The sequence below is a fragment of the Pezoporus flaviventris genome, unplaced genomic scaffold (assembly GCF_033815535.1).
Source record: "Pezoporus flaviventris isolate CSIRO_AGI_PZ_B2104156 unplaced genomic scaffold, CSIRO_AGI_Pfla_v1 ptg000013l, whole genome shotgun sequence".
Classification (NCBI taxonomy): Eukaryota; Metazoa; Chordata; class Aves; order Psittaciformes; family Psittacidae; genus Pezoporus; species Pezoporus flaviventris.
Window position 1 is genome coordinate 14,501,013 of NW_026892561.1, and position 21,739 is coordinate 14,522,751.

The following is a 21,739-nucleotide window of genomic DNA, read 5'->3' on the forward strand; positions in this document are numbered from 1 at the left end:
GTAGGAACAGTAGAAATTGTGAATACGGTATTTTATTTCTAAGAACTTCCCTAAGAACTCTGAAGCCAACATTGCTGGTGATCCTCTCAGCAGTCAGGATGTCTGCATTGTGCTGTGCCGAGAGGTCTGTTGATGCTGCACAGCTTAGGGTTCTTACCATCTGACATTATCTCTGCTATCCCCTATTTTCTTCTTATGTTGTTTCAAACAAATGGGAATTTAATCAATACTTTATGGAATCTGAGTGCCTTTCTTACTGGGACACATACCAAACACTTGCACCACTGCATTACACTAACTTAGAATATTTTACTTTTCTCTTGATAAATGGAAATAGTCCAGCGAATAATGTGGTTTATAAATCAGTAGGTACAGGAAACTGAAGTCACTCTGCTCACTAATCAATATTCTTTCTAAATAAGAAATCTCAACAGATCCAGCACCTTCTACCCCCTTTATTTCTAGTCTACACAGTTCTTAATAATATTATTTTTCAGTGGATGTCATGAAATGTACCCTCTTGCCTGATGGATGGCACATCTGAAGTGCTGGAAACAGTGGCAGAACTCTGTAGATCAACTGTAGAAAAAGGAATGAAAAGTTCAAGAGGATGACAACTCAGGAAGCTACTTCATCTGGAGAACAAATTGTCTTCATTGGCTAGAAACTGAATGCTATACACTCTACCAAGTTCACAGGGCATGTTCAGAAGATGTGAAAATACGAGCTCTGATTTATAAAGGTTAGCAAATACTAGTAGAGATTATTTCACTGTCCTCATCCACCCATCTTCATCCCGTGAACAAACATTCACAGATATTATTTCACAGCACATCAAGACTTTCATAGTCTTTTATTCTTCAGTTATGCTCTGAAATTAAAATACTTAACATTCTTTTGAAAGTATTTTTAATTGCATTCTGTAAGTCTTGCATTCAGAGAGTTCTCTTTATTGGGTTTTCAGTAGTTTATATGAACATGAGGATTGGCAGGTTGGATTAAAATCTTCAATGTTTATGTGAAAACAGGAAATATTTTAATAACCTTTTTGTTGAATAACATTTTCTTTTACAAGTGTTACTTACAGTGCCTCATTTATTACATAGCATATCTCTATATATGTTTAATATAAACATAATTTTAAACATAATTATAAATATAAAAGAGCTTATATCAGGGTTCTTCTCCCCCACTTTATCAAGGACATTGAAAAGCAAGATGAAAGGGAGTGAAAAAATCCTCTGTAACTTGTTCTTCAATAACTATTTCACCACTGTTGCTGGCCTGTCAGTCAGTCCAGGAAATGGTACTTCTCTAGTGGTTGAGGAGGAATATAAATCTTTCAAAGTACACAATAAACATTTCACAATATCACCAGCATGTAGGATATGTTACTGCAATCTTTTCAGACATGACTGAATTCAGCATTGTATAGTTTTGTCTACAGTGCATCCACTGAGTTTTATAAATTAGATTTCAACTTGTTCAATAATAGAATCATGTAGCTATTTTACTAGAGTACAAATCAAATCAATTTTTTCATAATATTCATAAAAATCAGACAAGTAAGCAGAAAATCCAAAATTTCTTGTATTTGGTAACAATCTGCACACTTAATATGCATATGCAGAAAATTCCATTAGATGATGGTCTTTCTTTGTATTTATTTAGGCAGATGAAAGATTAAAAACACAGGTCTCCTACATCCTTGAAAAACCCTATTCTTACTCTGTAGGTACTGGCAGTGGTGAGTTCTTTTCTGGTAGATATCCTGAGTGCAGTCTCTCTTTCTTCTGTCTATTTTTCACTGAAATTCAGTGATTTTTGTACAAAATAGCAGTATGCAGGAGGAAAAGGGCTGATAGATACACTTATTTTGCTGAATGAATTAAAGTAACAGCCCTAGGCAGAAATAAGTGTTCCATACTTATTCAAAGTGAAATCTCCTTAAAAACTAAAATAGAGCTCTAATTTGAAAATATTTTTTTTCATATTTTCAGAAGGAAAAACACCAAATCCATGTATTTACGGACATTGTGTATTTTGTGATTTTTGCCATCAGTCCTATTCTGCATAACGAGATTCATGTTGGTAGAATGCCAAAAAATATTAAATTGTACCAAGCAGCTTTTCTGTGCATATCCTGTTAGCTTTCCTGGTATCAAGAATTATCATTTGTTTTCTAGAATATTAACCCAATTGTAGAAATGTACCTCAGGGCCTAGCAAAAATATGATTATTTTTTGTTCTATTTACAATGTCTTGTCTCTTTTAGGTTACAAAATTGCAAATAAGGAAAAGACAGACTATTAAACCCATTTTTCAAAGTTCTGAACTAAAAAAAAATATAGTCTAACGTTAAATAAAATCTTAAATTTATGTTCAACTTTTAATGTTGGCTTTGTGAGATGTAGATACCACCAAAATCTTCCATTGCTTCTTCTCACTTTCCATTCTATAGTATATCATATCTAATCCAATAAAGCTTTATTTATAAATAGAATTTTGACATTTAAGCCAGACATGATATCTCAAAATAGAGATTTGTCTTTAGGGATTTACTGGTAGGACACTCAATACTTTGTCCACAGCATCAGTTTAGCATCAGTTTAAGTCTTTTAAACTGACGGCAAAACTCACTTTATGAGGATGTCAGCAGTCAGCATGTGCCCTATTTGTCAAAATCTATACACATTTAAAAGTGTTTCATTAACAGTTTCCCCTCTATTCTTATTCTTTACGGTCAACAGGTAATATATGTATATATTATTTTCAAGTTATTCAATTTCAAGTAAAATTTTTTCTAGCTTTAGAAATATATAGGTTTCTGGTCCTCTCTATAAAGTTCTAGCATATACTAATATTTGCATACATTTTTTCTTGTTCTGTTTTCATTTATCTAAATAGCAACACAAAAGAAGGACTAAACAGATAACTTGAAGCAAAAAGTGATGAAAAAATGGAAAGATATTATACCCATCAATAAATTGTTGTTTTTTTTTCTTTCATCCTCCCTAAATGTATTCCTCCATGCTAAATCACTGAGTCACACATTTATATTACGTAAATATGTTTGAATGTGTCTTGTTTTTCTAATAATAGAAATGTATAATTGGAAGACTAGAACATAATACTATATATTCAGTTAAAAAAATATCAAAAGCAAAAAAAAATGTTTTCCCAATCTAATCCAATGGAAGGAAAGAATAGTCAGAGCTTGTCTGTGAGCAAGTTGTACTTCTATTATTTTCACTGTTACTTTTGATGTTATGTGAGGTCTTTTGCTCCTGAAGCATCTTTCTGCCTTTTAAAGGAAAGCCAAATACTTACATGTTTAATAACTGTTTTAATCATTATTCATTCACTTGATGAAAATTAATATCAGGAGAAAAGACCAAATTTTCTCTTTATCTCCAGAAAGAGAAGAGAGAAAGACCCACACTAATTAGATTCCTGATGACACTCACAGTATTGATTTCTGAACATCAGCCAACTTAAGGGCACGCTGCTGGACTTTTCAACTGAGACAGCTTGCTGTAAAAGATTAAAATATAGCTGTGAGGCTCTTGAAATTTGGAAAATTCAAAGCAGAATCTATACTGTTTGAAGTGGGGAAGAGGGCTAAGAAAAAGTATCGCTTGCCAAGCTCAGCTACTCCTGCTGAACAGACAAAGCCTTAGTTTGACAGATCGACACAGGGAAACATCAGTCTTAGATCAGGCATCAGTCCACCTTTTGCCCTGCACCAAACCTTAAAAGAGGCTTTTATACTGAGAAAGAGTCTGCACACAAGCATAAACTCTCTGTTTCAGGCACAACAGATAATGCATTGTTGTTATTCTTAGAGGAATGTGCAATCTTCTATTCCTGTTTTACCATGCCACTCTGCTTTTGGACAGAAACTGTTTCTTTAATATTTGGGAGATTAACCTAGGTAAGGCTATTATTCACAGATAATTTAACAATTTAAAAAATGGTAGCATAAATGCTACAATAACTTTTTTTCATAGAATCATAGAATGTTTTGTGTTGAAAGAGAGCTTCAGAAATTATCTAGCCCACCCTGCTCTTGCCATGGGCAGGAGCACCTTTCACTAGGCCAGGTTGCTCAAAGTCCTGTCCACCTGGCCTTGAACACCTCTAGGGATGAAGCAGCTACAACGTCTCTGGGCAACTTGTGCCAGTGCTTCACCACCCTCACAGTATAGAACTTCTTCCCAATATCTAATCTAAATCTAGCCTTTATTAGTGTAAAGCCATTCTTTTTTAGTGTAAAGCCATGTCCTTGTAAAATGTCCAGTTTTCTGTCGTCCACTTTAGGTACTGGGAGGCTGCTATAACATCTCCCCGGATATTTCTCTTTTCTGGGTTGAACCGCATGCTCTCTGTTGTGTCATTTTTCCATTGTTGTCTAAAGTTTGAAAACTTTGCTTGATTAAATAATTTCTTTTAATAGAACCTTATTTTATAAATATGAGATATGTCAAATTCTGTGATATCACTGACATTGCAGTCTCTTTGCTTGTAACTAGCTTTACATTTGAATACAGGGATTACTACAGAATAATTCCATAATTTTCCATGAAAACTAATAAGCAAATGGTTACCTGTGCTTCACTAGTGACATTTAATAAAAGTCTACAGTTTTATTTTCATGACTGCAACAAGCATAAGGACGTATTGCTTTCTGTTCTCCACACCAGAAGGTAGTTGGACAGGACATGGCAAGTAAAACAAGTACCATCACTTACATGTCCTCAGCATAGAACATGGTTCAAAAACACAAGGAATTGAATAATTAATCCTAAGGTGAACATAATGTGAAGCTTAAAGGTCAGCTGAGATGATAGGCATGTTTCGCAGCATAAAAATTTCTGAAATTGTATTGAACTTCTGTAGGTTACACACTGCTAGAAATGCCAAGTACCAGCTTGCTGTTGAGCTTCAGCTTCAAGTTTTTGAAGTTACACAGATTAAGATTAGTCATGCATGGCAAGGAACATTAAATGATTTTCCTTTTTTTTTTTAGAAAAAAAACTGAATTTTTAAGTTCTCCCTGTTGTAGAAGACTTAATCATTTATGCCACTGCTAATAGTAAATTAATTCTTTAAATGTCAGACCATTGTTCAGCATTTTTCTCACAACAGAACCAGTGAAAACTTGCTACTTGTAGTCTGGCATTTACCAGCTAAGAAGGGAGTCGACAAGCACAGTTTTCCTTGCTGCTGATCTGGAAAAGCAGTGCTCTTGCAAGCCTCATTCTTCAATAATTAATACTTCATTCCACCCCACTTGATTTCATAGACCGCAATTTTCTCAAAACAAATACCCAAAACTGATTTGACCAAAAAGTTTAAAACACTGGCACTGGAAAATTAATTTGTCCATATTAACTAGCATATTAACAGTATATTAACTAGACAAAATAAAAATGCTTGAAAATCTGAAAATAAACAGTCTCATTGTTTTCAGTGATGTTAATATCATACATTTTATTAACAATAAACTCCCTGGTAACAAAAAATAGAAAAGAATTAGCATTCTCATAATGACTGGAACTGGCATTTAAAAATACAGTATAAAATATTAATGCCTCAAAATTATAGAATATGAAACTAAACACAAAAATCAGACAGAAGAAAACATTTATTTTAAGTATACGCCATATATAATAGTAGATTGAAATATTACAGCAAGTCTTTTTTTCCTGATATGAGATACAATTTTCTAAACAGCAGAATCTCATGAGGAAATATGACAGTTTTGATAGAATATATTTTGAAAAAAAAGGTAGTCATTTTAATAAAAATACACGAAATTCTAATTTTATTCTTATCAACTAAAAATATGTGAATTTTTAATTTCTAAATTATAACTTTGTTTATGCAAGGAATTTCTTGTTAAATAAGCAACATCAACCCAGAAATTGAATATTTTGATTCTATCAAAATAGAACGTAATTTCTTAAGAATATTTTTTTTTTTAGCTGTTGAAAATACATTTATTTAGAGCTTTTGACAGTCTTCCTGGTTTTATTTTGGACAAATATGTTTATCAATATTGCACTTCTTCAGTATCAAATTTCAACATGTTCAAAAATCATCCTACAGTGTGTGAAGGCTGAAGCCAAAGTTTTCCTACTTGAACCATCTAATGACTTCACATTCAGTCTTTAGAAACCTCACCATTATAAGCATTACTTTATTAAGCAAAAAAAATAAACCTAAACCCAAACATTAAGAAGCTTAGTTCTTCCCTTACATTTGATTCACATAATTTTTCAAACGAATTGTTGAATACAAATCTTTTACTCATTCTTTGAGGCAGCAACTGCTCTGTTAGTGAGACAGCTTATTTTGCTATTTCTTAAGCCTAATGCAGTTCAAATAAAAATCTAGTAGAATTATAATGTAATTTAATTGTATTCATCAAGTCAATGAGGTAGTGTTCTAATAAATCTAATCAGTTCACTCTTCCTTCCTGCAATCACGTCTATCAGTGTGGTCTTCCTTCCACCACACAGAGCTTTATCCCAATTAATCAGACTGCTTCAGCTTTTCCTCACTCCACTTAAACCTTGTGCAAATGCCACCTACATTGTGTCATAAGATTTATTGCCACAAATAGATGCACCACTTCAGCTCATTACTACTGAACTTCAACATATTTTCACATTAACACATTTACTTAGGCACAGGGCCATGGTGATTCAGCTTCCTAAATGCTGTAGGTTGGTTAAGGTTTATGGCTACAGTCTGTGTATTTTGGGAATACTCACTGCATTTGTGTGCTAAGGGTTAAACAGGACTCATATCTCCTCCATAGGTGACAACACTTCTATGCATTGCTTTCTCATTCATTATTATGCTTTACCAAAACTTCCGCTACAGCAGCAGTGAAGATTCACATTTTTGTATCTTCCATTTGTCAGCAGGGTAATTTTGGTTTTCAGCACACAACTATGTGGAAAGGAACATTCTTGCAAGTTACAGCAACACTGGTCATCCCACTACCTGGTAGTTTCATTGGAAGTCAAGTTCATCACACTGACTTTTGTACTAGTGTAAAATGATGTCACAGGTGTCATCACATGGCAGCGCACAGATAACAGAAATGAGAATAATCTGAGGATCAATCTGTAACTAAAGCCCTATATCTCTCTAAGGATTGTGATGTTTCCCTCAATATGGCCCAAAAGTGTAGGTGGACTCTCTGAAGTTAGAATTTTCAGAGACATGTAGCTCTATTACTAAAATAGCTATAGATATTATTTGAATACAGTCTAAAAATATAAGGCATAACATCAGAAAGTTGTTAACTGAATTTCAAAAAACCTTATCACATTTAACTTAATCATTCTGGGGAGCAGCAAATATCACATTAATGCATATACAATGACAAAAAGCAAAAGCAAAGTACTCCCAGTTAATATAATATTTGAGGAGGATAAATTTTTTAAGAAGTGAAGAGTGCTTCAGGAAGTGTGAATATTATACAGAGTATAAACAGTAAATTAATAAAATCATTACTCTATCTTCACAGAACTAATTGATAAAATTGTAGCACTGTGACTCATCTGACCATGTTTCAGTAATAGCAGCCATATCTAAAGGTTTTTCATTTTTATTATTTTTTTGTTTGCTTTGGTTAGCTCGATTTTAGTTTAGAAATGGCCTTTAAAAAACTGTTCAGGGTCTACACAATCATGTTTAGAAAATGTAATCTCATTTGTACCTGTAGACTTTCTTTCCTGGCGGTACCAAAATTGCTCCCTGGGACATAAAAATATACATGCATTTGTGGTATGGTTATAACACAGATGTGCCTACATGTACTATGGAAACATATCGTTTAAGGGGTGAACAAGCTTATGATGGAAACTGGTTGTGAATCTATGAACCTGGTCTAGACAGAAGAAATATAACTAAGTTACATTTTTTTCCTTTTCTGTATACAGCCTAGTATGATGAAGGGAAAGTTTGCTCAGACTCAGTGGGCTTTGGGTATAATGGTTTCAACTGCAAGCATCTCTCACATACAGATACCCTCCAAAGCAAAAGATGAATGAGGTTTTATAACATGATGGCTATGGGGGATAACCCTTATTGTGTATTAATTTTGCACCTACTTGAAGTTAGCCTAATATTCCTCAGCTGGAAAATAATTAGTCTTCCCATTTAGTATTTTCCCCACATACCAATATTCACTTATTTTATGCTCTCAATGCAGCAGATGATTTCTGTTGCTTGAGTTTCTTGAAATTTTTAAGTGGATCCATGTGAACCTCATGAGGCTCAACAAGGCCAAGTGTGAGGTTCCACACCTGCCTTGGGATAGCCCCCTCTATCAATATAGCCAGGGAGATGAAGGGATTAAGGGCAGATTTGCAGAGCAAGTTTGGGGTCTTCTGGCTTTTGCTTTGCCTGTGGACCCCACAGAGGAGGCTGATGCAGCATGCATGGAGGCTAGCTGTGCCCAGGCCACCACTCTCCAGGAAAAGCCCTTACTGGGTGGGGGCTTGCAGGAGCTTGCTTGGTGCCTGTCTAGTCCCTTGCCTTCAGCTTACCTTTCCCTGCAGGCAGTTCTCTTCCCCCTGGCTCACCAGTAATGGCACTCTAACGACAGGACGGCCTGTTGGGCTCTGTGCTGGGCTTTCTCCTGAAGCTGCCTCACAGGATGTGGAGAGCAGCAGCAGCCCGCTGCCAGAAACAGGCAGGTCCCCACAGAGGGGAGATGTGGAGGCATTGTGATGGATGGATGGCGTCTAAGGCAGTTAGCTGCCCCAAGAACATCCTGCTGCCAGCCTCAGCCCATGTTTCTACTCTAAGTAAATATTTGGGCAGGTTGGGACATCCACTGCCAGGTATTAGGATTAAATCTTTCATGTAGATATTAATTGCTTATAGTATCAGTAAGAAATCATAAATACTTTCTTATTATGGTGGGAGGGAGGCCACACTGCATTATCTATGTACACTAATCTCACCAGTCCCACTCTGTTGTATCATCCTACATTAGCTAAACTCCTAATAACAACTTTTTCTAAGAACAAAGAAGGTATGACAAGTAGGAGCGAAGTTTTAGCAGAAACTAGTTTCAACCTAGTTAAAGACTGTACTGCTCAAATTTATTTCACTAACACAACACCAAACACTACACCAGTGAAAAGAGATGCAGCAAGTTTCTTTTTTCATATTTTGTAGCTGAACTTAAGATATTGACATGCATATTTAATACAGGAATACCAAGAAAAGCAATATTTCTGTAATGAATTTGGTGCCTCTGTTTAAGGAAACCTGACCAGAGATATTCTGATGTAATAATTGTGATCTATAATGAAGTTGATAAAATAGCAACTGAAATGGTCAAATGAGCAAGTTACAAGTAAATATTTGTTTTGAATTTAAGTGTCTTCAGATAAAATGCTGAAAGGAACAACTTCTGAATTTGTTCTAAATCCAGTCTCTTACTAACTGCAGTCAACACACTGCATCCATTGACCATATATTGGGCTTGTACTGGCTTGAATGTTCCTTGTAGATTTTTAAGTCCTTGATTTTACCACATCTTGCTATTTCTTGTTGAAAAATACAGGTAATACATAAAAAATGACTGTTCAGTACAAAATAAAATATCTGGTGGAATTGGACTAAGTCCATTGCTTTCCAGTGAGATACATTGTTTTTTGAGTTTGCTGCAGTACATCCAAACTAATGCTAAATTTTTACTTTAAGGTTTGAAACTGACTTCCTTACAGGATGAGTAGCTTGTGTCCTAGATTTGTCATATTAACTTTTTCATAGCTAGATTAACTTTCTCCTAGAGCTTTTTTCTAGACCCTGTTTATTATTACATATAATTATTTATTCATTTGCAGAGATTCATGCTCTATGATAAGTAATTCATGTATGTTTGGCTTTTGTGATTTACATTCACCCTAGCAGAACTTCTTTTTCCAGTGGAAGAAGCACGGAGAGACATAAAAGTCAGATAGCCCAAAGCCTCCACAGTTTTCCTATGTTTAATTTTCCCAAGCTGCTTAAGAAACTCATTGGAGGGAAAAAAAAAAAAAAAAAGAAAGAAAGACAAGGAATTACTCATATTATATTAAAAAACCCAGATCAAATAATAAGAATTTTCAGAAAACTAAATTAAATCCCATTCCAATAGAAGTGATTGTAACACATTAAAATAAAACAGATAGCACCACAGTTCAGAACATTATGTAAAAGAGAGCATTAGAAATCTACAAAAGGCAATAAGTCTTTAATCTGTAGTAATATAAACAAACAGCATGAATTCAGTTTTAAATTTTTGTTGTCTGTCCCAAGGGATTGTTTTGTGACATTTGTTTTCCTGCTCATTTCATTTGATACCAAGTTATGGAGCTATATATAAATTCAGCTATGGTAGTGTAAAGGACATAAAAAATCAACACCCACTTCAACCCAACTCCAAAGTGCACAAAAAAAGTCTAAGCAAATGGGACTTCCCAAAATTCATGCTGCTCCAAAGAATTGCATGAGAATTTAATTGTAAACAAGTGTGCCTTCTTAATAATCTCTACCAGGTTATCCGTGTTCTTAAAAGTAATATATTCACAGACCAATGCTAATCACCTTAAAGCAGAGGAATTCATTTTTGTTTTAATAAAAAGGTACTAAAAATTTTGTTTGCACTTTCAACCTCCTGGAAATTATTGTAACGTAGTTCCCTTGTAACGAATGAAATGCAAAGAATATTCTGCTTCTCTGAATATGAAGTTCAATTGCCTTAGTAGAAATTCTCAATCTACAAAGAAAAAGCATGTCAAATATTCTCTGCATCCATTAATATCTGACTAAGCAGTAACACTGAAATATTGGATGAAATTATTTCTCCTTTAAAAATTCTCAAGAGGCTTCATGAATAATGTTTCCTGTATGGGAATCTATATGAAACATTCTTAAACAGAAAAGAAAGGTATTAATGAAGACTCAGATGCCCTGTAGATGATCCTTTTGTGGACTAAGAAATGAATGTTCTTTATCATATTATAGACCCCTGTTACCAAGTTTCTCAGCCTGTAATCATGATGGCAGTCCATTTCAATCTATCTCTTTCTCTAATAAAATAGTAAAAACCCACTGTTGTTCCCTTTCATGGTATTAATCTTGTATAAAGTGCACTGACTCATTAGGGATAGTCCTCGAAAGATGAAAGTATGCTGGGTTCAGTTTGGCACCCCTCACTATAAGAAGGACGTTTAGGTGCTGAAGCATGGCCAAAGAAGAGCAACAAAGCTGGTGAAGGGTGTAGAGAACTAGTCTTATGAGTGACTGAGGGAACTGGGGTTCAGTCTGAAGAAAATCAGTTTGAGAAGAGACCTTATCGCTTTCTAAAACTGCCTGAAAGGAGGTTGTAGTGAGGCAGGTGTCAGTTTCTTCTCCCAAGTAACAACTAATAGGACAAGAGGAAACAGCTTCAAGTTGCTCCCGCAGAGGTTTAGATTGGATATTATGAAAAAATTCTTTTCTGAAAGAGTACTCAGGCATTGGAACAGGCTGCCCAGGGAAGCAGTAGAGTCACCATCCCTGGAGGTATTTAAAAAAATGTGTACGTGACACTTACAGACAAGATTTATTGGTGGACTTGACAGTGTTAGGTTTACAGTTCGAGTTGATGATCTTAAAGGTCTTTTCCCACCTAACTGATTCTATCATTCCATGCTTCTATTGTGGTGCAGTGAGGAAATGTTCACTTAACAAAAAGTCAGAGAAATATTTTTAAAGAGGTAAGGAAGATGCAAGATGGTCTTTGCCTTGGAGGAAATGCTCCTGTGGTATTTAATATGAAAGCTGAAGAAAGAGTACACGTTTTCTGAGTAGAAATTTAACTTGTAGATGAGGGAGAATAGTTGCACATTAAACTCACTAATCAGAGAACAGTCAGTAGAAATTAGCATGATATTGCTTATGTCAGCATGACAAAAAAGATCAGAATTTAACAGTAAATTAATGTTGATTAAAAAGCGAGAAACTGATTGCAATGAAAATAGAAGTCCCTTCTTCATCCATGGAGCATAAGCACTGCAAAAATTAATCATTAAAAAAAAGTTCAGCTACTGAACTATTTAATATGAAATAAATATTATGCAGCTTCTTCCTCAGAGCAAAAGAGTGGCTTTCTTTATCAATTCTGTATTTGCTTTGCTTATATAACCACTAAGAACCATATTGATGACACTGAAAAGTGTGTAACTGGACTTCTTTCACAATGTTCCAACCACTTATTCATGACAAACTGGAGCACAAAGCTCTAGGATAAATGTGAACTATGAAACACTAAGTCTACTCCCAATAGAGGAGGATATGGACAATCTAATTAAATATTATAGGGAACACACTACATCTAATTTATTAACCATTATTGAGGTGCAATATGCTGCATTATTTAAGGCTTTTTTACATTTCTAATTCTACAGTTATTTCAGATAGGTTCATAACTGTTGGCATGTGGAGCAGTCATTATTCTAATTAGGAAGAAAAATACTGATGGCTGAGTACGTCCTCTGACAAATCAATATTTAATTAACAATATGTCAAACCTGAAATGTCTGTAATTACATTTTGTGTAGGTTAGATGACAATACCATTCTTTACTGCTTTTTTTGTATATACTAAAATATTAGGCCACATAACTGGAACATTTTCACAGTGCATTCAGGCAGGCAGTTTCCTTTTTAATATATCCTCAATTTTTAGCACATATAATGTAATATTGCTTGGTTTTGTTTGTTTTTTTTCCTTTTAAAAAAAAAAAAGGCTTTAGATTTCGCCCTTAACCCAAATTCTTATTAGTTGCATTGAAAAAAAAAGTTCCCCAGAATATTGGTGTGTAAAGATCTCTTGCTATGAGACGTCAAGTACATTCAGCTCCTTCAGTGTCTGTGCTGTGTGAAATTTGGAGCAGAGTTAATCTTCATTTCAATCACTATTCCCCCACTGGGGAGTTTGCAATAGATACTATGTAAATGTAATCTATAATATGTAGCATAAGAGGATAGCAAAGTTCCTGAAGAAACTTTGGTAATTCTTCTGTAAATGCCTTATCTCTGTTGAAACTGTTTTTCAAAATTTCCGATTGAAACCATTAATGCAGTGTGAAAAATTAAAGTGGGGCAAGTTTTGCCTCCTGAGTATGTCTGAGGTACTAAGTAATTTCAGCTATATTCCTCTGTGCTGGTAAGTAAGTCGAATGTTTAGGAATATTTATTTACTAGGAATATGATTTTGCAACAGTGTGTATGGCAGGCAAAAGAGTATGTGTATGGAAGATGAGAGAGAAAGCAGGATTGAGAAAAGCATACAACTGCAGTCAAAATAATATTAACATAGAAAATATATTAACATTATGTTAAGAATGTCTAACATATTATCAAATATTAGAAATATTACACATTTTCTAGAAACTCATTTTCCTAGGGAGTAAATGCAATCAGTAATTTTTAAGCATAATTACAGGATAAATTATATTACTAATAAAGCAAAATTCTGATTTTTTTTTAAGCTAATATCTGCCCTTCTATTCACTTAGAGTTGATGGATTTGTTGTTCATTCATGGTTTCTTATTTTTCTTTATCTTAAAGCAAAAAAAGAATCTGGGTCCTATGGTAAGTTTACAGTTTTTCCTAATCTTGGTGGAATTGTCACAGCTTGGTTTTAACTCTTTTAAAAGCCCTGAGGGCTTTTAACTTTACAGGTGGTAGCAAGTTAAGCTTCCTCATGGTCTTCTCCTTTTCTCTGATATATTACCATCAGGCAGGATATAATCACTGTAATTCCTTCAAAGACAATGAAAAAGATCAAACATAACTTTTCCCTGCAATAATGTAGCAAATTTATATGTGAATTTTGAGGCTCACTGAGGCCACAGTTGCATGTGCACCAAGGTCAATAATAATGTGGATCAGGGTTTACCCTTGTCAAAAGACAGTGAAGGAGCCACTCTTGCAATGGAGCTTCTCCTTTCTTACTAAAAGGAAAAAATATTTACTTTTTAGGAGTGTATTAATATCTGTAGCACAAAATTATGACAAGCTTTTGTCTGTAGAAATAAAACTGTTTAGGGCTTAGTACTCCATAGAAGTGTTTTGTCTAGAGTGGATCCAATTCTGAATTCCAAATCTGTTCTTCAGCAGAGCTCTAAAATCATGTTACAATAATGTGTTTGTAGGATGGGCTTATAGAAGCATATTCTACAGAAGGATATGATGCAACTTTGCTAGATCTTTTACCCAGTTTTGCAAGTTGCTTTCTTGGCAGTGCGTTTAAATTAGTTGAAAAAAAATCTCATCTCCCTCTGTTAATAACTTCATAAGTTATGCTTAAGGTTATGGTTTCATGTGCGAATGCTCAGAGCCACCATTCATTTTTCTGAGTGTTTTCAGAGCATCTCCATTTTCCAATAAATTTCAAACTCCTCTTTTGACCCTAACATATAAAAAACGGGGAAAAATATAAATTACTTTTGTATTGGGTAACCTTTAGCTTGGTTGGCTATCTCAGAATCTGGATGTGAACTGGTCTCATGCAATGAGTTATTCATTCTTCCTGAACAGGTGAAGCAAAGCAGGTAGCTTGAGTCCTGTTTCTGGCTCTTTTTCCTTTAGATTGTAGCATGGTGTCCAAGCCTGTAGTCAAAGAGAAGGGAAGAACACAGGATTCAGAGAAAAAGGACCACATTTCAATCTATCATTTTAAGTTTGAGAGAAATAGACTGTAAGAGAGTATCTTATCCTTTAATTAGTATCACAGTGCTTACAAAACAGAGAAAAGATGTTTGATTTTATTTGAGACACAAACCAAGAAAAAAAATAAATTCTAAATAGGTAAACTATTACCTCAAGGACTGGCTGGTGACTCTCTCTGTGCCGAACTAATTAATATACATATAAAGTGCTTATTTATCTTTTTGTCTTGAAAACATAAGAGTGAAGAAATGAAAACAGAAAAATAGGCTCCTGAACCTGATCATCTTGTCTTTCAAGAGAAAAAAGGTAATCAAAATCAGAAATTGCTCTTTGTATTACTGACATAAAAAAACAACTGCATGTGACTGTTTTCCTCTCTGTTGCCAAGATGAAAATTGTTAGAACACCTCTCTGAATGAAATCCAAACAGTAGAATAAGAAATGCTCTGTATTTCAAGGATTTTGAAATATTATGTATTACTTAGATAAAGGTATGCTCTACATTTAAACTCTTCTCCCACACTCCACACCCCTACCTAAATCACTATTCCCCTCACTTATAATTTTCAGTAAATAAGATAACTCCAGGCAACAGTAGCAAATTCTCAAATGCTGTTTCTTATTCTTCATAGCACATGGATGCACAAAAATAAAGGTTCTCTCTTGATATTTGCCTCCCTAAACCCATAGAGGACAATGCAAACATCATCTGCAAATAATCTCCTTTAGATATCTTCTTAATATAACTGAAAACTGCTGAAACCAAAGAAACATTCAAGTGGGAATCCTTAAAGGTTTGTACATGTGTGTCACTCTGATGTACATTACATACTACTGCCTGTGGTGAGCATAGTTTTTTTGCTGCCTGAAATACAATATCTGCATTAACCCAGGGACAGGACTGGTGTCCTGGGTTCAGCAGTAGCAGTCATGTTTCTCCTTTGTGGCAGCTGGTGCAGTGCTGTGTTTTGACTTCCAGGCTGGGAACAGTGTTGGTGAAACCGATGTTTTCGGTTGTTGCTAAGTGATGTTTACCCTGACCAAGGACTTTGTGAGGCTCATGCTCAGCCAGGGAGGAGGGGAAGCCGGGTGGAAGCAGAGACGGGGCGCCTGACCCAGGCTAGCCAAGAGGTATTCCATACCACAGCACGTCATGCCCGGGGTGGGGGGTAACTGGGAGTTACCCGGAAGGACACGGGCTTCCGGGTGGGACTCGTTTGGTGGTATCGTATTCTCTTCCCTTGTTATTTTCTCTTATCATTGTTGTCGTTGGTGGTAGCGGTGTTGATTTGTGTTGTACATTGGTTGCTGGACTGTTCTTGTCTCAACCCATGGGAGTTGCACTCTTTCGATCCTCTGCTCCGTTCCTCCAGGAGCGGGGTAGGGGAGAGCCCCGGGGGGGGGGGCCTCGACTGGACTGCTGTCAGCCCGGCACCACTCACCGGGAGTGAGTAAACAAGCTGTCTGGCTAGGGTTTAAACCATGACAACTGGGAAGAAAGTTCTGGTTGGCCCTTGTAAAGCTATGTATACATAGGAGCAAAAATTGACTATTTTTTTTTTTTATTCCTCCAGATATCATTTTTTCTGAAGTAAACATTAAAGGATAAAGGTGCGTATAAAAATATGAAGAAGGACAGTGCCTTGACTCTGGATGGGTACATATGCAGAAATGATGACCTAGAAAGGGAGATTTTCCATGTGCAGGAAGGTTTTATTATTAATTCAATTGCAGCTGTAATCAAAATCTAACCTGTCACAGTCAGGGACAGCTGAATAAAAGCAATACCATTTTCAAATATCTGTTTATTTATGAATATGCAATGCATGTTAGTGTTGGGTCCACACCACCACAAAAATGTCTTTGATACAAACTTCTTCCAAAGAGGTGGATCTGAACTCTCATGAAATTCTGGTGCCTGAGGCTAAAGACTGTGCAGATCTTTTATCAGTGAATCTTCACATTTACTATCTAGCCTTTAGAAAAAAAAAACAACACAAGAATGGTATTGTTATCACCTAAAGGAGTTTTATTATAAGTTGAATGATTAAAACGTGTGCTCTTAGAAGTGTGAGTCAGGCCTTTATTCTTCATACACCAATTATTGTGCAATTGGTCTAACTATTGTTCCAGTTATCTGTAGAATAGGACTCCAAACTTTATGCATTGGATTATAAAGAATGATAATCTTCTGTGAGTTTTTAATTAAAGAGACAGCTAGCTCCAATTTACAAATAAGTCTAAGCTATAAAACAGCTTCAGGTTGCAACTCGTTTCTTCCTTTTACTGTCTCTCAAAGAAGAAACACAGACATTTATTAGGATTCAGACTCAGGATTAGCCAATTATATAGAGAAAAGCCTGCTGTGAAATTTAGGTCCTTCTTCACACTACAAGAACCTTAGGTTGGCAGACTTGAATGTTGTTTTGGATATAACACTCCAGATTTTGTTTGTGTCTTAAAAAAAAACCTCCCCTAAGCCCTCCTACACTGCTAAAAAAAATAATTTTAATTCTTTTCACTAAGTACCTTCAAATTTTAAATGAAAATTTTATCTATTGATATTTAAGTTAATATCTATTTTTAAAATTTTATTCTGCCTTATTTAAGATGAAAATAAATCCTGCTAAAAAATAATACCGGAAAGAATACTTTGGGACAAAAATTAAAAAGAAATTGGTAAAATGCTCTTGAGTTAATGAAAAAATAGGGCTTTTTTTTATACATCATATACCCAGAAACTAACATGCTCACATGTTTATTACTATTCAGAGTTTTGTGAAAAAATGTTTATTGCATTTGAGTGTATCTAGTACTGCAAAATCTTCATAAGAAGAAAAAATAACACCAGATCCCAACTGCTCAGCTTTTCTCTTTCTAACATATAACTAAATTAATTAATGTTGCATATTTTCAATACCAGTTGTTTACACTGTTTCTGAAATGCATCCATGAAAATCACTGTAAACATGATTTCTGCTTTAAATCAGATAATCTTTATTCCAATCTTGTTGTTCCTTTTAGCTCCAAGCATATTTCTTGGCTACTGTTAATCAATCCAGATTTATTAGAGTTAATGCTTTGCATTATTTAATGCACCCTGTATTGCACTGCTCTAGTATATGTTATTCAATGTCAGCTTTTAAAACTTTTTGAATTATTTGGTATTTGTATTAACTCTTGTAAAATGAATGTTAAGATCTATCAGTCTGTTTCATGTCAGAAAGTAATTCCAGGCTGTTGCAGGCATAGAATCATAGAATCAGAATCATAGAATAGTTAGGGTTGGGAAGGACCTTAAGGTCATCTAGTTCCAGCCCCCCTGCCATGGGCAGGGACACCTTACGCTAAATCATCTCACCCAAGGACTCGTCCAACCTGGTCTTGAGCACTGCCAAGCATGGAGCATTCACAACCTCCCTGGGCGACCTATTCCAGTGCCTCACCACCCTAACAGGAAAGAATTTCCTCCTTATATCCAATCTAAACTTCCCCTGTTTAAGTTTGAACCCGTTACCCCTTGTCCTGTCACTACAGCCTCTAACGAAGACTCCCTCCCCAGCATCCCTATAACGCCCCTTCAGATACTGGAAGGCTGCTATGAGGTCTCCACGCAGCCTTCTCTTCTCCAGGCTGAACAGCCCCAACTTTCTCAGCCTGTATTCATACAGGAGGTGCTCCAGTCCCCTGATCATGCTCGTGGCCCTTCTCTGAACTTGTTCCAACAGTTCCATGTCCCTTTTATGTTGAGGACACCAGAACTGCACATGATATTCCAGGTGAGGTCTCACAAGAGCAGAGTAGAGGGGCTGGATCACCTCCTTCAACCTGCTGGTCACACTCCTTCTGATGCAGGCCAGGATACAGTTGGCTTTCTGGGCTGCAAGCACACACTGCCGGCCCATGTTCATTTTCTCATCGACCAGCACCCCCAAGTCCTTCTCCACAGGGCTGCTCTGAATCTTTTCTCTGCCCAACCTGTAGCTGTGCCTGGGATTGCTCCCACCCAGGTGTAGGACCTTGCACTTGGCATGGTTAAACCTCATAAGGCTGGCATCAGCCCACCTCACAAGCATGTCAAGGTCCCTCTGGATGGCATTCCTTCCCTCCAGCATATCAACCGAACCACAGAGCTTGGTGTCATCGGCAAACTTGCTGAGGGCGCACTCAATCCCACTGTCCATGTCAGTGACAAAGATGTTAAACAAGACTGGTCCCAAGACCGATCCCTGAGGGACACCACTCGTTACTGGTCTCCAGCCAGACACTGAGCCATTGATGATGACTCTTTGCATACGGCCATCCAGCCAGTTCTTTATCCACCGAGTGGTCCATCCACCAAATTGATGTCTCTCCAATTGAGAAACAAGGATGTTGTGTGGGACAGTGTCGAACGCTTTACACAAGTCCAGGAAGATGACATCAACTGCTCTACATCTGTCCATCAGTTCTGTAGCCCCATCATAAAAGGCCACCAATTTGGTCAGGCAGGATTTCCCCTTAGTGAAGCCATGCTGGCTGTCACCAAGCACCTTGTTGTTTTTCATGTGCCTTAGCATGCCTTCCAGGAGCATCTGCTCCAAGATTTTGGCAGGCACAGAGGTGAGACTGACTGGTCTGTAATTCCCTGGCTCATCCATTTTCCCCTTCTTGAAAATGGGGGTTATATTTCCCTTTTTCCAGTCGACGGGAGCTTCACCTGACTTGTGCACGTTCAGATTTTTAAGATGATCTCGAACCAGTTTGTCTCCTACAGTGAGAGCAAGGTCTTCATTCTCAAAGTCCCTGCATCTGCCTTCCAAGACTTGGGTGGTGTGGTCAGAGCCTTTGCCAGTGGAGACAGAGGCAAAGAAGTCATTCAGAACCTCAGCCTTCTCCAAATCCTGTGTAGCCAGTTCTCCTGAGAGCTTCCTCAGGGGGCCTACATTCTCCCTAGTCTGTTTTTTATTTGCTACATACTTGTAGAATCCCTTCCTGTTATCTTTAATACCTCTGGCTAAGTTTAATTCTAACTGGGTCTTAGCTTTCCTAACCCTGTCCTTAGCTTCCCAGAGAAAATCCCTGTACTCTTCCCAGGCTGCCTGTCCTTGCTTATTATAAGCCTCTTTTTTCATTTGAATTTTCCTCAGCAGCTCCTTATCCATCCAAGGAGGTCTCCTGGCCCTCCTGCAGCACTTCCTTCTGGTTGGGATGCAACACTTCTGAGCTTGTAGCAGGTGATCCTTGAATATCAACCAACAGTCTTGGGCCCCTCTGCCCTCTAGGGCTGTATCCCATGGAAACTTACTAAGCAGGTTCCTGAAGAGGCCAAAGTCTGCTCTTTTGAAGTCCAGGGCAGTGAGCTTACTGCACGCTCTTCTCACTGTCCTGAGGATCTCAAATTCAAGCATCTCATGATCGCTGCATCCAAGGCTGCCCTGGAGCATCATATTTCCAACGAGCCCTTCCCTGTTGGTGAGCACGAGGTCAAGCATGGCACCTCTCCTTGTCGGCTCCTCTATTACTTGCAGAAGGAAGTTGTCTTCTACACAATCAAGGAACCTCCTGGATTGCTTGTGCCGGGCCGTACCATCCTTCCAACAGATGTCAGGGTGGTTGAAGTCCCCCATGAGATCAAGGGCCTGTGAGCGTGAGGCTTTTCCTCTCTGTCTATGGAGTGCTTCATCCGCAGGTTCTCCATGATCAGGTGGTCTGTAACAGATCCCCACAGTAATGTCTCCCATAGCTATATTCCCTTTAACCCTGACCCACAAGCTCTCTGTTAACTGCTCACCTGTTCCCAGACAGAGTTCCATACTCTCCAGCCTATCCCTAACATAAAGGGCAACTCCCCCTCCCCGCCTGCCAGGCCTGCCTTTTCTAAAGAGCCTGTAACCTTCCATTCCAACACTCCAGTCATAGGAGCCATCCCACCATGTTTCTGTAGTGCTTATTATATCATACCCCCGTAGACGTGCACACATCTCTAATTCCTCTTGTTTGCTCCCCATGCTATGGGAGTTTGTATAGAGGCATCTGAGCCGAGCTCCAAACGAAGCCGGCTCATTGGCTGGAGTGGCTGGAATATCTCTACATTGCTCCAAGCATTTATTATAGGTTCTGGCAACTGACTGGGTGTGTTGGGATGGAATGATGCCCCCCTCCCCCAACACATCTATTTTAAAGCCTCCTTGACCAGTCTGGCAAGCCTCCTACCAAAACTGCTCTTCCCTTCCTTCTCTTGAGAAAGGTCTCCTGGGTTCAGCAGTAGCTGTCATTTTTCTCCTTAGCTGGTGCAGTGCTGTGTTTTGAGCTTTAGTGTGGGAACAGTGCTGATAACACACACGTGTTTAGTTGTTGCTAAGTAATGTTTACTCTGAGCAAGGATTTTCTGAGTCTCACGCTCTGCCAGAGAGGAGGGGAAGCTGGGAGGAAGCAGAGCCAGGACACTTGACCCAAACTAACCAAAGGTGGATTCCATGCCATAGCATATCATTCCCAGTATATAAACTGGATGCAGTTACCTGGAAGGCCTTTATGGCTGCTTAGGTCAGTCTGGGTATTGGTCTGTGGGTGGTGAGCAGTTGTATTCTCTTCCCTTATTATTTCCCTTATCATTATTATTATTGGTGGTAGCAGTAGTAGTTTTGTGTTATACATTAGTTACTGGACTGTTCTTATCTCAACCTGTGGGATTTACATTATTTTGATTCTCCTCCTTATCCTTCTGGGACCAGGTGAGAGTGAAAGTGAAGGAAGTGAGCGAGCAGCTGCATGGTTTTGGGTGACCTGCTGGGCTTAAACCATAACAAAGGCTACATGGAAAGCTATGTAAGCTTTCAGGAAAAAACAAACAAACAAAAGAAAACATATTCCAAGGCAAATAAAAGGTGTATCTTTTTAATGGGGAGGTTGGAAGATGACAGAATGATTTTTTTTTGTTTGTGCTTACTTACTATCTTACTTTGTGCCACTTACTATCTCCCTCCATTGTATTCACATACATGATAAATTTACATTTCAGACA